Source organism: Dama dama, chromosome 29 (assembly GCF_033118175.1).
Source record: "Dama dama isolate Ldn47 chromosome 29, ASM3311817v1, whole genome shotgun sequence".
Classification (NCBI taxonomy): Eukaryota; Metazoa; Chordata; class Mammalia; order Artiodactyla; family Cervidae; genus Dama; species Dama dama.
The window spans coordinates 15,429,227-15,446,288 of NC_083709.1; the positions used below are offsets into that span (position 1 = coordinate 15,429,227).

Consider the following 17,062-nt stretch of genomic DNA (forward strand, 5'->3'; position numbering starts at 1 on the left):
CCATTTCCTTCTCCAGATCTTCCGGACCCAGGGATTAAACCCAGGTCTCCTGCATTGCAGGCAGATTCAATCCCCACATCTATTTTAGCCAGTCAATTTTCCTCCCTGGATATATGTGTAGAATATGAGATCAAATATTCAATACTTACATTCTACCGTATACATTTCAGTTGAATTGTTGTCCAGATTTGGGAATCAAAGCTGACTTCTGAAATCACTAAAATTCCCGTCCAATAATAATGAGGTGATTATCAACTGGGCAGGATGAAAATAGCACAGGCTTGGGAGTTATGAAACTTATGTGACAGCCCACTCTCCAATGCTTATGTCCTAAACAAACAGTCCTTAGTGTCTTTGGACTTTAATTTCCTTGTTTAAATAGGCCAATGGTTAGAATAAAGACTCTTAACATGGATTGCAAGGGTCTGTGGATCCCCTGAAAGTAAACTATCTCATGCATGTTAGTGTAGAAGCATTTCTCTGAGGAGAGAATGGTAGATAAGAGGTACAAATTGCAACAACTCTCATCGAAGGGTATTATCTGATTCCCTGTCCCCTGGTCTGGGATGGCCTTGTGACTCACCCTGAGCAACAGAATGAGGCAGAAGTGATGATATGTGACTTGTAAGCCTTGACCTTGCAGCTTCTGTCCTTGTTCTCTTGGAAGGCTGCCACCATGTAAATGAGCCCTGCATCCCTGAGGCAGAGCTGTGGTGAGGCGGCAGCCAGCAATGACCACCAGACAGGTGGCTGAAGCTGGCCTGGTCTATCCAGCCTCCTTCTAGATAAAGATGAATGAAGCTGCCTAAGGGACACCAGACAAAACTAGCCAGCTGGGCCCAGGAAAACAGAATTGTGAGCAAATTAATAGTGTTATAAGCCACAGAGTTTTGGGGTGGTCAGTTATAATGTATTATTTAACTATTCCAAGAGGGTTTTCAGCTTTTCTCAAATTCTCTTTATTGAACTTCTGAATTTAAATTAGATTATTTAAAAGGTTATAATTCCTTGTCTCTGCTCTGTTAACTACATCATTGGTATGATTTAATGTGGCAAGTCATGTATTCAAACTGCATTTTAAAGTACATCCTAGAATTCCTGAACTGAAGAATCAGCAGGTCTTTGAGTCTATACTTCAAAGATATTTTCTACTTTCCTCTTAAAAAAATGTGGAACAGTCCTCAGGCTCATCTTACATTATTTTTAAAGATTAAAGCAATTTCATCTGAAAATTATATTAATATTCCAGTTTGTTATTTCCAGACAAGTGTTTGAACTTATTTAGGTCAGTGAGCATTTGCTCCTAAGTGATCTTATTCTTCAATCCCTTTTAACCAAACTCTGTCCCATCCTTTCTAAAGTGTGAAACAGTCTGAGGGTGTGGTCACCCTGTGCCTTTCCTGCTGACATAACATGGCTGAAATGCCATCCAGCCAGGTGTGGCTTCCGTACTTGCTTTTTTTCAAATGACCCTCTTCATTATCGGGAATGGTGGCCTCCTTCTGCATTTAGTCTTTCTGACTCTTTTCTCACATGTTCTTGACAGATTTTTTTGTATCCATGCTTGTTTCTCAGATCATATTTCACATTTATATACACTATTGAAAAACATCTCATCTCAACAGCCAGCTTCCTGCACAAAGATAGTAAATCTTTTTGGCTGCCCCCTTCTCTTTTCTTCTCTTCTTCCCCTTGGCCCCCAGCCCTTGCTTTGGACCATTCACAACTTTAGCATCAGAATTTCATTCTGAGAACTCTCCCCTGCTTCTTTTTGGACCCTCAGACCAGGGGAGACCAAGGGGTCAAAGTCAAGCTTTTATAATTTCCTGAGATATTTTAAAACTCAAACTAGCTGAGTGTGTCTGGTAGTGACCACATCCCTCTGGAATTTTCTGATGGCCAGGTGGCCCGCTTCCAGGATTCCTGTCACTTCTGATTTTCCATGCAGGGCCTCTGAGTTGGCCAGAATTAGAAGCAGAGTGTTAATCCTCTCCCTTCTGAAAGATGAAATTATCATGTGGGTTAGTGACTTTCAACCTTGCTGCACACTGGAATCACTTGGGGGCAGGGACATTTAAACAAACAAACAAACAATGTCTGGGGCCCTACTCCTAGAGATTCTGCTTTAATTAGAATGGGTGGAGCCTGCTCTACCTATTAAAAAAAAATTATGGGATTATTCTAACAGCCAGACATGGCTGAGAACAGTAATTAAGGTGAATTATGAATTTATCAGCTGTTCTGAGTTTAGAAAATGAGGCATCTGGTGATGCCAGGGTAGTTGAAGCCCCCATCATGAGGAATCTTAATGCTTCTTTTCTCTAACCTATTAAGCTAACACAGGCAATCCAGTTCTAGCATGTCTAAACAGGATAATGACAACCAGAACTGTGATACTACTTTCTGATTGTTGATATTAATTTCAATGCAGCTCTAACATCTTTAAACAAGACTAAGCTCAACAGCAAAAAATTCTTTGAAAAGTTCAGAAGACAGTTGGGAACAGTAACTTTTCTGAATTCCAAATAAAGATGAACTACATTGCTGTGGATGGTTTTCCTTATTAATTAAGAAATAATTTGACAAAGAAAGTGTATTGAAAATGAAAAAATATAGCAAATTTTTTTTCTCCTTCTTTGGTCAATTTTCAGGATGCTAATTCTGTGTTAGCCAAAAGGCAACTGAGATGCAAAATGCATTATATTTTTGAAGAATTCTCTCTCACCATATATCACATACACTACTTTTTTGGGCTTTAAAAATTTTTTAAGCATCTCAATTATTATCCCCAAGTATGCAAATGCAATTTTTTCATGAGGCTATTGTGCTTTCATGATGAAATTGCATTGTTTCTATTATAATTAGTGGCAGAACTGATTCTAGTTTCATTCGCAGACATAGGCTAAGTGTCAGCCAAGTTGGGTGCTAAGGCGTGAACAGCAAATCAATTCTGAATGAGCATCTTCTCAAAGGACCTACTGAGGGCACACTTGTATCGTGACGACCAAAGCACATGCTAGGACTACACACTCATGATTACGCCACTCAGTAGGTGGTGTGAGACACTGCAGGCATGCAGGGGAATTCTGCTTCCTGTGAACTGGAGTTGATCATAGATAGGACAGCGATTCTCCTGAATGCTCACTCCAGGAGTAGAAGGCATAGAGAGTTCTGAAACCTTAGCTCTAATCTGTTCTAAGTTACCCGTGTAGAAACTGCTATCTGTGGACAGCAGAAGTCCAGGGGTATGCTTTGTAAAATCCAAAAGAGAAAAACAGCAGAAAAGAATGAGCAGTATTCTCATGCTGAAATACTGCAACTGCTTTCAATCAAGCAGTCCCTTTCAGAATCACATGCATTTTGTCAACAATTCAGTTTTGCAAACATTTTGCAACATGGTATCATCTGACAAACTCTCAATAACATATTTTCCACTAAAGAAAGCACCCGTACAAAACGGTGTCAAATATCATGAAAGGGTGTGTTCTGAAACTGTGGACACTGAGAAAACTAGTGTTGCTTCTCTTTCCAACTCTAACGCATGCCATCTTGAGCTAGGATTACAGGAGCTGAAAACAATGCATGAGAAGGTGGAGGAATGAAAAAGAAACCCTGACAAAACAAGAGAGTACAAACAGCGGAGCGAAGACAACTGCTACAAGGCTTCCTAAAATTGGTGCATGTAACTCAGACCCAGACTTATTTTAACCTCTCTCATTTTACATAGAATACCTAAATACTCACAAATATCTCACCGCATGTGCATGCTCACTCAGTTGCGTCCAACTCTTTGTGACCTCTGAACCATAGCCTACCAGGCTCCTCTGTCCATGGAATTTTCCAGGCAAAGAGTACTGGAGTGGGTTGTGATTTCCTACTCCAAAATATTTCACCATCTACTGCCAAATATCAACACTGAAAATGATGTATACCTTTGTTCTGTGTCAGGGCAAGAATTGCAGATACATGCCTAAGTGTTTATACAAGTTTAAATAAAACCTCAAGTTAGATTTCTGTTCCTACCAAAATTGTGCAGTCTTTCTGAACAACTCTGTTGACTTTCCTGGAGAAAAGAGAAGACTCCCACTGCTTCAAATTAAGTCTACTTATTAGCAGAGAAATCATGGGTTATGACCAAAGGAAGACAGATTGGGTGCTTCTGCGATTAGAGTAAGTATATTCATCTTACAAATAGCTTGCCATCAGTGGCTCAGATGGTAAACAATCTGCCTGCAATGCAGGAGACCTGGGTTCAATCCCTGGGTTGGGAAAATCCCCTGGAGGTGAAAATGGCACCCCAATCCAGTATTCTTGCCTGGAGAATTCCATGGACAGAGGAGCCTGGTAGGCTACAGTTCATGGGGTTGAAAAGAGTCAGACATCCCTGAGGAACTAACACTTTCACTTACAGAAAATAAGCACCTCACATCTGAGGTGTGCATCCATGATTGCTTTTTCTACCTCTCTCCTTAGTAGGATGGGAAAAAACATACTTAGTACCCTAATGTTTTGGTTTTGCAAGCAATACAATCAACCTCCCAATTTCATCCTAAACCAGGAGGCATTCCTACTTTGCACAGTTCAACCAGGACTGCACAAATGACTGGGATCAAAAGAAGACATTCTGCCTCTTCACTTGAACTGAGTCAATGTGAATTAATTTAAAATGTCAAACTTGATTTCAATAAAACAGACTTGAAAAACAATACTGTTTGGTTAAGAAAGAGGTTAATGAGGAAAATGTAATCCCCACTCAAATGTCATTGGAATGCAAAGCCACATTTATTTGCATGTGTGGTATCTGTAAAAGGTCCAAGGAATTTTGTTTTTAGTGTTTTGAATTGTTTATAATGTATTCTCTTTTTTTTCCATCTACTAACAATTCCCAGAAATGATGAAAATCAAAAGATGGAAAAATATAAATGCATTTGGGTTCTAAGAAAATTACCAGTTGCAACATCTGCTCTAGCCACAGTTCATAAAGCAGGTGATTATGGAGACAATAAAGAAAAATGTTATTAAGTCAGTAAAAAAAGATCTCTTGAAGCTTGCCAACTCTGTGATAGCGCCTAGAAGTCTGACACTCCAAAACAGTCCATGCAAAATTTTACAACAAAATTTTCACTAATAATTATGCTCGTTTGCAAGCACAGGGTTCAGATATTCCAGGCTTCAGGACATGAAATACACTGAGCAATTTCTCTGACCTTGTTATGTTTTATTAAATCATTTACCAAAGTGTCAAATAAAACAAATCTATTATTTAAAAATCAACCCTGGAAAGGTCATTAGCTTTTCAACAGACCAGTTTTTCGTCACACTTTTAGATATTTTTCCGCACATTTCAGGGCCAGGAACTGCTTCATTAAGAGCACTGGGTTTCAAAACAACCCAGTTCCCTGAGGCTCGGCAGCCAGAGCAGAGCACTGTTCTGGGAGCCACAGGCCTCAGTTAACGAGGAGCCAGGCCTCAGAGTCAGGGATGTCTTGGCAGAGAGTCCACCCTGTTAATGTTCCGGCCACGGTTCACTTAGTAAGGAGCTGAAACTCTATTGGATAGGATTAGCGTTGCTTAAAATTTTATTTAATGCCTTGATCCGTCACTTGAATGGTCTCCCTAGGCCTTCAATTATGCAAGAATGAAGATGAGTCAAGAATTAAGGCGTTTATGGCCTCTCCTTATATTTCTATTTTTGGCAAATCCTGTAAGATACTGAGAGTGATACAGTCCTACAGTAATGAAATCCCTTTGGGAACCTCTCCTATTCCCCACCCCGAAGTTTCAGATAACAGGACTGCCTTTGGAGTAACTCCCTTGCACCCTTTGCTGACCTAGCCCATGGGTGCATCTGCAAGAACCACTGGCTCTTTTGGACCAAACCTTAGGTGGGGTTAGAGGTACAACCTATGAGGCCTCTAAAATCCCAGCTACTTCACAGAACTCAATTAACTACTAGAGAATTAATATTTTTTGAGAGTGTTAGCACCATGTCCCTCCTGGGTTCCTGCAGCGTCATCATCATTTTGGGGCCCTGGCTGGGGAGCTGCTTCTATCTGCATCATGGCTGACCTGCAGTCAGAGGGACTAAAGACCAAGGGCAGTCAGTTCCACTCCCAGTTCATGGGGTCACACCAGAGCATGGCACAGTGGGGAGGTCTCCCCCTGCAGGGAGGGGCACTGCGCCCAAGAGCAGTGGGATGGCAGCAGAGCAACCAAGGCCTTGTGGAAAAAATTAGTAAGTGACATAGATTCAGTCTTGCCTCTCCTCAGGAAGAATTGCTGAGCCAGAGAATCGGCTCCAGAATACTATCTGCAGATTCAGGGTGTTAGGGTGGGGCTTAGGCAGCAAGGCGGACAGAGGAAGCAGCCCCACTGTGGCTGGGATCCGCATCGTCCATCTAGCAACCAGTTCACACTGAGCCAGGCCAACTGGCTCAAGTAACTAGTTGTTTAGCCTCAGGCTGGAAATCGAAAATACAGTCTCTTAAGTAGCGTAGACATGGAAGGGCTGGAGGAACAGCCACCGTGAGAGCCCCCACACCCTCTAGGTTGGGGAACAGGCAGTTGGCAATGGGATGGGGCCACTACCCAAACTCCCACCTTCCAGAGCCCTCCTAGACACCCCCACAGCTGAGGAAAGACAAATATCTTCCTCTTGTCTGCCTTTCAAATGCGATGTGACTGCATTTCATTATCAGAACCTGCCCTGCATCCTGCCTCTTGCTCCAGATGTCCTGGGAATTCTAGTCTGTGTACCCTGGGTCCCCAGCACAAGGAGTACCACAGGCATGGGCAGGGCTCTCCTTCAGGGACAGTCATCCACATCCTTAGTGGCCTGCCAAGAGGAAGATGTCTGGAACCCTCCTCTCCTGAGTCCCCTCAAGATGGAGAGTCCGCAAATACACCACTCAGAGCCAGTGTTACTGAGTCACCCTCCTCCAGATCTGATCCCCCAGCAGCCTTGAGTGTTAGGGGACTGGCTTGGGGTGGAGGCAGGGGGAGCAGGGTTCATGGAATTAAGGTGGTATTAAGGACAAGATACCAGGAAGGCTTTCATCTTGCCCTGCCAGTCACCTTCTCCCCCAATCCCCTTCCCAAGAGTCTACAGATCATTGGTTCTCAAGGTCTGGTCCTGGGCCAGCAGCATCAGCTTCACTTGGCAACTTGTTAAAAATGCACCCCAGGCCTGGTGCATCAAAGCGGGGGTGGAGCCCAGTAATCTGTAGCCTAAAAATGCCATCCAGCTGATTCTGCTGCATCCTGAAGTTTGAGAACTCCTGCAGTTGGAAATTAGGCATTTCTGGAGCAACAGAAAGTGGAAACAAGGCCCACTAGATTACTAGTGGTGAACACAGCATATACCTTAGCAGAGGTCCCAGTCAGGTTCAGATAGAGCCTGGGCTAGGTCCATTACCCCAAAGTCTAAGCTTATGTCTCCTTTCCCTCTGGCTGACCACATGAGATAGGGTTAAAAGTCACAACCAGCATGAATGCAGGGAAGACAGAGAAGGAAGGCCACATCCAGTCTGTGTTTGGCTCAGATAACTAATCCAAGTATCTGGCGATATGCCTGGTGTCATACAGGGCAGGCTCCTATACCAGGAAACAGGAGATCGACTTTGAACACACAAGACCTGCCCTCTAGTAAATACGGTTTAATCAGGGCCCTGAAGCATCTGCTCCTCTTAGACACTGGGGCAGGGAGGAAGATGAGGGACAGAAGCATTCTTCATCCCAGTGTCAGTTCCTGAGCTTGGGAATTGGTTTAAGAACTGATTTAAGACTATTCTTCCTACCTTCCCCTGCTAAGATAAGGTAAGATGAAGACTTCCCTTTCCAATGTCTGGCTCCAGCTGCCCTCCCCTTCACACCCAGACTGAATAAGCAGGCTTCTGCTATATCCCCATTTTACCATTGCCACCTTCCCCTTGAGGTCTGGGGCTGCATCTCACTCTTTCATGCCAGTCTTTTTCCTGGGGCCTGAGGTCTGACTTGGATCTCTTATCATGTATTACTTTATAACCAGGAAAAAACCCACAGTGCTGAGATTTGAAAAACTGAATCCTCATCTCCCTATCTCATTTTCACTGAGGATCATGCTCAGCGTCAGGTCTGCAAGAGGGCATATACCCTCTAGCTCACCACAGAGCAGCAGGAGCCCCAGCCTTGCACCCCAAACTCCAAGAGCGTAACACTGATGGGGTCCTTGTTGGATTTCTCTACCACTGTCACTTTCACACTTTTTAATGTAATCCACGACAAGAAATACATTTTGCATTGTGACTCAGTATACATGTATACACACACATGGGGAAAACTTTTCTATGCCACTTTAAAACTGCTAGTCAAATTGCACATTACTAATTTCACGAGTTACTAATGGATAGCAACCTGCAGTATGAAAAACACTGTTCTGAAGTCCACACTGTAATAAACACGCCACCAGCATCACAGAAAAGGTAGCATTAGTAGCACACTGTCATCATGACCCACATTGCTGAGAGCTCTATGTGTTTGCATATGTGTTACTGTCATTTCTATTAAAGTTCTAAAATTGCTACTGGCCATAATACCAACTCTGTGTTCCTAGTTTTCCAATAAATGCCAAAAAATTACTTTTATTGGATTCATCTTAAAATTTGGTGATGATTTGAAACAGCAGTACGTGTAGATGGCTAAATTCTCATTACCAGATAAGCGGTTATTTTCTAAGTTTCAACAAACATTTCTGTTCAATGAAGTTTGGTTTAAATCAAGTAAATCGATATAATCGCATAATGGAGTTTCTCTCTTCTCCCTGTTAAATGACAGTAGCTCAAAGACTGGAAACACTTGAAGGATAAAGAATGGGTTTGAAAGGTGAAACGTGTGCCTTCCCTAATAGACCCTCAGCTGTCCTGTGAGGGAAGCTCAAAGCCCTCCTTTCACAGCCGGGTTGGTTCTGCCTCTTTAGGACCTGCATTCAGGGCTCTGTCACTCAGGACAGTTATGCGTGGCTCAGGACACCAGGTCTCCGACCCTGCCCGCGCCTGCGCGCGTCATCTGCAGCAGACGGGCGGGCACAGGATGCTGCGAGATTGGAACAGGCCTGCCCCACTCCTCGCCCTCCTTCCCCAAATCAAAACCCACCGAAAACACCGTGAAAAGCCAGAAACCTCATGGCTTTAATTACTTCCATTCCCCAAGCTGCATGTGGCACACAGGACACCTCGTATCCCTCCAGGGGTGCGCAGGGGGGGGAGCGCCAGCCCAGCCTGCCTTCCTTCCAACTCCGCGCCCTCCACTCCGGCAGGGCTTGCGGGCTGGCGCCACCTGGCTTTTCAGAGCAGAACGGGAGGCAGGAGGTCGAGGAGGTGGGCGAGGGGCTGCGGGCACCGCGGAGGGAGGGCGCCCCGGAGCGCCTCCCACTTCAAAGCCCCGGGGCAGCCAGGCAGCTGGCAAACCGCGCTACGGAAGGAGAGGCAATTACCCTCCTGGGAAACGAAAGACCTAGAATTTCCCCCGCTACAGACGTTAGAAGAGCAGATTCCACATTTAGGGCAGGCCTGAAGCGCAGACATAATGGTGGCAAGTCAAAGCGTTATAAACAAGCACCGGTCGGTTTACGCCTTGATGGGTTCTGGCGGATTTTACCGATTACCTATTCTGCACAAACTTCCTCCATCCACCTCCGGGAACGGAAAGACGACAGGCTCTGCTACCCACCCAGCTGAGCACTGGAAAGGGGGAGGGCTGTCGAACGGACCCCCTTGGCATGCAAACTGGGAAAACTACGCGTTCAGGAACTGATGTGAAAATAAAACAAAAGCCGGACTGGGAAGTGCTTTAGTAGAAAAAGCAGCACAGCCGTAACAAAAGCTGTAATGGATTCTAATACCTGTTCAGTGCTCTATAAATTCGCACTGAGTTTGCATTTGTGTGTATGGATGTGATGAATTCATAGGACTGCTAACAGGACAGCACTGCTATTAAACCTGGACTACTTATCAAAATTATCTACCCACCTATTTCAGCAGGTCTGTTCGGAGGGATCAAGAGCAGTGAATTTTTGGAAGCTGTTTTTCCAAGTAAGCATGCAGGTGCACCAACAGACACCGGGATGCATATAACATGCACACATTTTGTGCATGTATGGAAATGTGGGTTTGCATTTCTTATAATGACTCAGGCACCGTGCTATACACTTTAAAGCAGACTTTTACATTCACTTTTCATTTAATCATCACAACATTAGGGGGCATCATTAGTCCCCATTTTACAGGTGAAAAACCTGCAGCTTGGAAAAAATGTGTTGGTATCTATCACATATTTACTGAAAGTGAGGATGGCTTCGAATCAGCTATAAAAGAAGCTATAAAACCAAATATATTTATTCTAGTTCCAGGCCATTCTCATATTCAGCAAATATGTGATGGACGCCTTCTATACACCAGTAAAGCACCGTGGCCATCAAGATTAAAGACTTGTTCTACTGCTCTTGGGAACTCACACTTAGTGAAAGAGAGAGAAATTACAATCCTGTAGAATATAAACTCCGTAATCAGCCTGAGGCTTAATGAAGACTTCCTAAAAGAGAAGACACCCAGGCTGAATCCTGAAGGACCAATAGAATGACATCCTTCTACCTTATGAGGGAGGAGGGAGGTGTGCATGGGGTAGAAGGACAGCACATGTGGAGACATGAAGGCAAAAAACCACTGGTTCCACCACCTTTCAGCAGAGCCAGGCTTCACTATGTGAGAAGGGAAAGTGGTGAGAAAAGAGATGTTATGTAAGGAGCGTCACATGCTCATGTTTGCATTTTCCTGAAAGTTTGTGGGAAGTGAATGAAAGACTTACAGTAGGGAAATGATATGATCACATTATATAAAGATGACTCTGGTTGCTTCAAGGACAAGCTAAAGTGCACACGGGCAGGAGGAGAAATGATAGAATGATGCAGGTACAGTCAGAACCTGTCATTACTAAGGCAGGAGGTGGGGGCAGGTGAAGAAGGTGGATTTGAAAGATAATAGGAGGAACTGGCAATACTTGCCAGGTTACTGGCCTAGCTCGACTGTTATCAGTGCCATTCACAGAGACTAGACCAGACGATGAGTTGCAACAGGGACAACTACATTCCATTTTGAGAATGGTGAATTTTATTTCATTTCTTTATTTTTTTTGAGAATGGTGAATTTTAAAAATCTAAGTACATCTACTTAGGATATGGAAATGCCCTCCTGTACAGGGTTGGATATTCAGGTCTAGCGCTACTAGAAAAGGTTTGAATTGTAGAAAAACCTGCCATCAACATCATCTGTGACCACAGAATGGCTAAAAATAATAAAAGTGATGATAATAACTGCTAACATGCATCTAGTACTTACTATTAGGTTTTCTCATTTAGTTCTTATAACAATCTCCGGGATACTCCTAAGATTAGATTAGATTAGACTGACTACTGCCCAGGGAGAGATTTTCGTATCAGCAGAGAAAAAGTTCTAGAACAGGACCCTGAGGATGAGGTTTACAAGGAGGGGCTGGAAAGCTCTAGCTAGAGTTGCAATGAACACCTTACATAATCAGCCAGACTCAAATGTGGAAGGTGAGTATCTTTGCTCCAGGACAACAGCCAGGAGTGGTTGTCTGGGCTGGCAGCCCATCCCCACAGACGTAAGGTCTTTGCTGAGGGACACCCCTCAGCCCCAGTGCTGTGTGGGGTTCTTTTAGCCTCCAAGTTGTCAAGGTCTCCCAGCCTGCAGGTGATAGAGGCAGAGACTGCTTCAGTGCAGAGAAACTGCTTGTTGCACTGCATACCCCTGGATTCCAGCAAGGCTCATCAAGGTCAATCAAAACAGGAGAAAGCACCCAGACTGAATTTCCAACATGGCAGACAGTTCCCCACATCATATCTCACATCAAGGAGGTGCTTCCCCAAAGCAAGCAAGAGCAGTTTTACCATCTTACCATAATAGTGAATAACTCCTTTGTTAGCTCTTCTACCTGCCCCTACTGTTGATAATCTGGGAGTCTGTTGAGTGAGGGACAAGAATCACTTCTGACCATTGACTTGACTTTATACATATGTTAATTATTATGTTGCTTCTTTATTTGATCATGGATTTCTGTCTCTCTTACACTGAGTTCAAGACTCTAAAAACAAGTGAGACTTGTCACTGGATCCTCACTAGAGGAACCATAACCTTGTCCCAAAGGTCCTCGTGGGCTCAAAATTCACACAACAGAGTTGGTAAGTTTAAAGAAACAGCACAAGTGACAAGGTGCTGATTTTGTTTTGCTTTCATTTTGTACTCCTGAACCCAAGACTATTATATTCTGCTTCAGGTATTGCTGTTCTGAATGAGAAAATGGGGTGAGGAGTGCAGATGGTTGGCTCCTAGAGACCTGTCTTTGTAAAAATTTTCACAGAGGAATGTGGCACAGAGCAAGAAGCAATCCTGGGCTCTCCAGCTGTGCAACCTGGGGAAATCAGCTCTCTGGGCTCCTATACTCATCTGCAAGAAGGGGGCAGAAGCAACTCTAAAGCACTTTGCAAGTTTAACACTCATTGCGTACTTAATACAAGAAGAAGCAGGTTCTGCTGCTTCTCCATCTGCTATGAGTAAGGGACTCACTGTATGTTGATACACACAATAGCATCAGACAACATAAAGACAAATGATTTATGAATCAACAGATTACCAAGATTAAAAAGGAAATATGCATTGTTGTACAGCAGAAACACATTGTAAAGCAATTATACTCGTTAAAAATTTTTTTAATGAATGACATACATACATGCATACGTATATACACAAATATATAGCACACCCATATAAATAAATAAAAATTAAAATGTGTATATAATAAAAATTAAAAGTATGTGCAAACAGCTCCAGAGAAACCGACTGGTCCATACATGCAGCAGGTTGATGGCAAAGGCAGGTAGAAAGTTCAGATTTTCTAACTACTTGTCAGATAATTTGCCCACTGGCCCAGGTGTGGGCAAATTATAAGTCACCAGGTACTGGAAGATTCAGTAAGATTCATGTTTAATGCTCCACGTGTGGCATGTTTCCTTCCCCACCATCATCAATAGTGCATTAGAAAAAGCTGCATGTGCTGGTGACAGCATGGATCTGCTTTTAAATGGGAGAACCCATGAATTTGTCCCTGCCTTTAATACCAACTCTATATGTAAATTTGCTGAGGAATATCCTGAGAACATTTTTTCAGAGGTGATCATAGGAATCCATTTAATGGAAGTAGCGAAGAGAGAAGAAATTACCCAGTTTGTCCTTCAACTGAGGGGCAGTAAGCTCAAAGAGAGCATGTTCCCCAGTTCCATCCTAGTATGTGCCCTGGGCAAGTAGCTATCTTGTTAGGTCTCAGCTCATTTTCAGGGAAATCCAGAAGCTGAACCCAGATCATTTTAATGACCCCTTACATGCTCAGATTTTATCTTGAGAAATTCCTGAAGCAAACTGCCTGAACTTTGGGTCAACTATCCCATGCCTCTCTCAGCAAGGTAACTGAAAAAACTGTGATAGTTACCATTATCCAGTAGTAATAATAATGTTAAAATAGCTGTTGAGAAAGAGGAGTTTGCATCTGTTAAATAAATCTTGTTTGTTGTTGTTTAGTCCCCAAGTCATGTGTGATTCTTTCATGACCCCATGGACTGCAGCCTGCCAGGCACCTCTGCCTGTGGGGTTTTCCAGGCAAGAATCTGGAGTGGGTTGCCATTTCCTTCTCCAGGGGATCTTCGCTATCCAGGGATCAAACCCACCTCTCCTGCATTGGAGGTGGATTCTTTACCACTGAGACATCTGCTGCTGCTTCTAAGTCACTTCAGTCGTGTCCGACTCTGTGAGACCCCTTAGACGGCAGCCCACCAGGCTCCGCCGTCCTTGGGATTCTCCAGGCAAGAATACTGGAGTGGGTTGCCATTTCCTTCTCCAATGCATGAAAGTGAAAAGTCAAAGTGAAGTCCATCAGTCGTGTCCGACTCTTCGAGACCCCATGGACTGCAGTCCACCAGGCTCCTCTGCCCATGGGATTTTCCAGGCAAGAGTACTGGAGTGGGTTGCCATTGCCTTCTCCACTGAGACATCTAGGAAGCCCCAAATCTTGTTTAGACCGAAGTAATAAGTAAACTGGAGCCAGGTGTGTAGGCTCCTGCCCGCCCTTCGCTTCAACACTCATTAAGTATTGAATTGGCCTTACCTAAGAAGCCATGAGGAGAAGCAGACGAGAGAGGATGAGATGGCTGGATGGCATCACCAACTCGATGGGTATGAGTTTGAGTAAACTCCGGAAGTTGGCGATGGACAGGGAGGCCTGGCGTGCTGCGATTCATGGGGTCGCAAAGAGTCAGACACGACTGAGCGACTGAACTGAACTGAAGAAGCCATGCGCTAAGGCAGGCCTGGGACTCAGCTGGTGTAACTTGACATTAAGGGAGTGCTTACCAGCAGGACACTCACCTGCTTTTACCAGGTAAAATGCTAAAAGCGACCTGGCGCTTTTGCTCTGGCCCCTGGCAGAGTCATGGCTCTGCGGTTCCTCCAGTCCCTTCTGGGTGAAAGTCACCTTCCCCAAGTCCTTGTGGATCTTCCGCAGCCGCCTCAAGCGAAAGCCCGACCCCCCGGAACCCAAGCCCGTGGCTCCCTCCCATTCGCGAGAGGGAAAAAAAAAAAAAAAAAAAAGTAGACTAGAGTGGGGGTGGGGCAGGGATGGACAAAAAAAAGAGGAGGAGGAAAATCCTGCGAAACGTGTTTTGGCAGGCCCGGCCTTCCGAGACCTTCCATATGTGTTCCATATTGCGCAGACCCGGTCTTTGATGTTTTTCCTGAAAGTAGAGACATTATTCTTTCTCCAACTGCGCCTGAACCCAAAAACAGGGAAACGGCGAGGCCAGGCCGCAGGCCCCAGGCAGATCCGCCACGTGGACGGAAGCGCGGCCCTGGGTTCTCCCGTCGTGGACACCAGCCAGGCTGGACCCGAGGTGTCCTATCGACGGCAGTTAGGAGTTAGGAGTTACCCAGTCATCTAACTCCTAACACCCAGTTAGGAATTACCAAACGGGCCCTCATGTGCCCACTGTCAAGTCCTCCTTCCCTTTGCTTCCCTCTACCTCCCTCTACCTCCGCAGTAACCTTCTAAGGACCCTAAATCCGCTAGGGCTCTTCCCAGCAATAGGGAGGGACAGGCTGCCACCCACCGCGACCCAGAGGCAAAGAAGTCCTGGAAGTGACTCTGGCGCACAAGCCTTGGGTAATCCCAGCTCCTCGCGAGTGGGCGGAGCGGAGAGGGCTGGCCAGTAAGAGCAGCAGCATCAGAGCTCCCACCACTTCCGGGCCTCTGGAAGTACTTCCGGGTGCAGCCACACGGAGTGTGTAGGCGCCTGTGGTTAATTACAAATACTCAAGGCGAAGGTTAGAGCCAAAAGAGCAGTAAACTACCTTAGACGACGGTAACATCCAGGTGGGTGACACTATAGCCTCTCCAGTTAGTCATAATCAAGCTCCAGTTCTCAAGCACGTTAGCGTCTGCTCAGAGAAGGGGGATCCGAAGCGGAAGACCAGGGTGCCGCTGCAGCATCCCTGCCCCACCTGTCGTCGCAGGTACTCGAGCACGGCGCAAGTGCCCCATTAGTGAGGGTAAATTCACCAGGCACACGAGGCACAGCCTTTATGTGCTTTGGTCTCAAAGAAGGTCTTGGTTGTCTGGGGTGAATCTGGCCTGAGTGTGAACTCGGTCTTGGGGGCTCAGGTCCCCTAGAGACTCGAGGGTCAGGAGAGAAGCACTGGCAGCAGAAATCACACTGATGCCCTGTCCGTTGAGTGGGTCAGCTGGACTGGGCCCCCTTGTGTTTGAGCGCTGTGTTGAAAGGCGGAGCTGATCTACCTGAGGTGATCTCGTTTATGAGCTTGAAATTAACTGGATAGGCACAGGCACATGCCCAGCTTTATTTACAGTTGCTCTTAAACAATTGCTCCTTTTCCTTCGGAGCATCCGTCTGAAAACCATGATCTATTATCCCAGCTCCTACTGTATGCTCAGATCTCTACCAGCTCTTTGAGGGATCCAAGGCCACAGAAGGCCAGTTTTCTGCCCGTGAACCTGGCTCAGAACTGGTATTAGTGCATTAGTAGAAAAAAGGAGGGGGCACATTAAAATTACTTCTTCTGTTGTGCTTTTTTTCTGGAATGAATCAAAGGCACCCAGAGAAGAATATAATATTTCATGCCTGGACTTGGGCTCCGCTTCCTTTTTCTGACCCTTCCTCAACCCGGCTTTCCCTCCTCAAGAGATCTGGAATTCCCCTTACTGAGGGTGGGTGGGGGAAGAGCCAGCCCAGGTAAGTATGGGAGCCACATGGTCTCGGGAATGGAGAAAAGGAAATCATCTCCAAATGCAACCGGGCAGGTGGGGGTAGATTGAAGCCGAAAAGGAATAGGCAATCTGGATAACCCCCCAAGGAAGCAGACCCCAGACCCTGGTGGTGAGGTGTGAGAAACAGTCAACATTTGGAGTTCTGGAGTCAGAAGATTTTTGGCAGTTAGATAACTTCCTGATCTGCAGTAAATCTCACGTGACCGCAATTCTGTTGCCTGGCAACCTTCCTCTCTTTCCAAGTCTGCAAACTTAAGAGATTTTTACTGGTTCCCAGTTGAATGTGGTGCGGGCCAAATAAGAGCCCAGGAAGGAGTCCAAGAGAGGCAGCTTCATCTCACTGACCTACTGCCTCTCAAGCTCTCAACTGCAAGGTGACACAGAGGCTCCCTTTTTGGAATGGATCCAGGTGACCGCTTTGAGTGGCCAACCTGTCGGTTCTGGACACTCCACAACGGTCCAAACTAAACTTTATTTTTTCTATTTATGTATAATTGCAAGCGTCTTCCATGGTCCCAGTGCCCTCCTGGGTGTAATTAGGGCCTGGCCACTATGGAAATATATACAAGATGTTTAACTTTCCTTAGTGAAAAAATTTTAAAAAGAGCCTGACATACAATGCAGGATTCCCTCGGAAGCAGCACACTGTGAGAGGGGCCCAGTACCCGCCAATCTGAGGACC

General features: G+C 45.2%; 1 protein-coding gene across 3 annotated transcripts in view; it reads right to left on the reverse strand.

Annotated features, from left to right (window-relative positions):
* SCRG1 (stimulator of chondrogenesis 1) overlaps positions 1-17,062 on the reverse strand; it is a 109,499-nt gene that overhangs the window by 73,526 nt on the left and 18,911 nt on the right. The gene's annotated exons all lie outside the window — the stretch shown is intronic.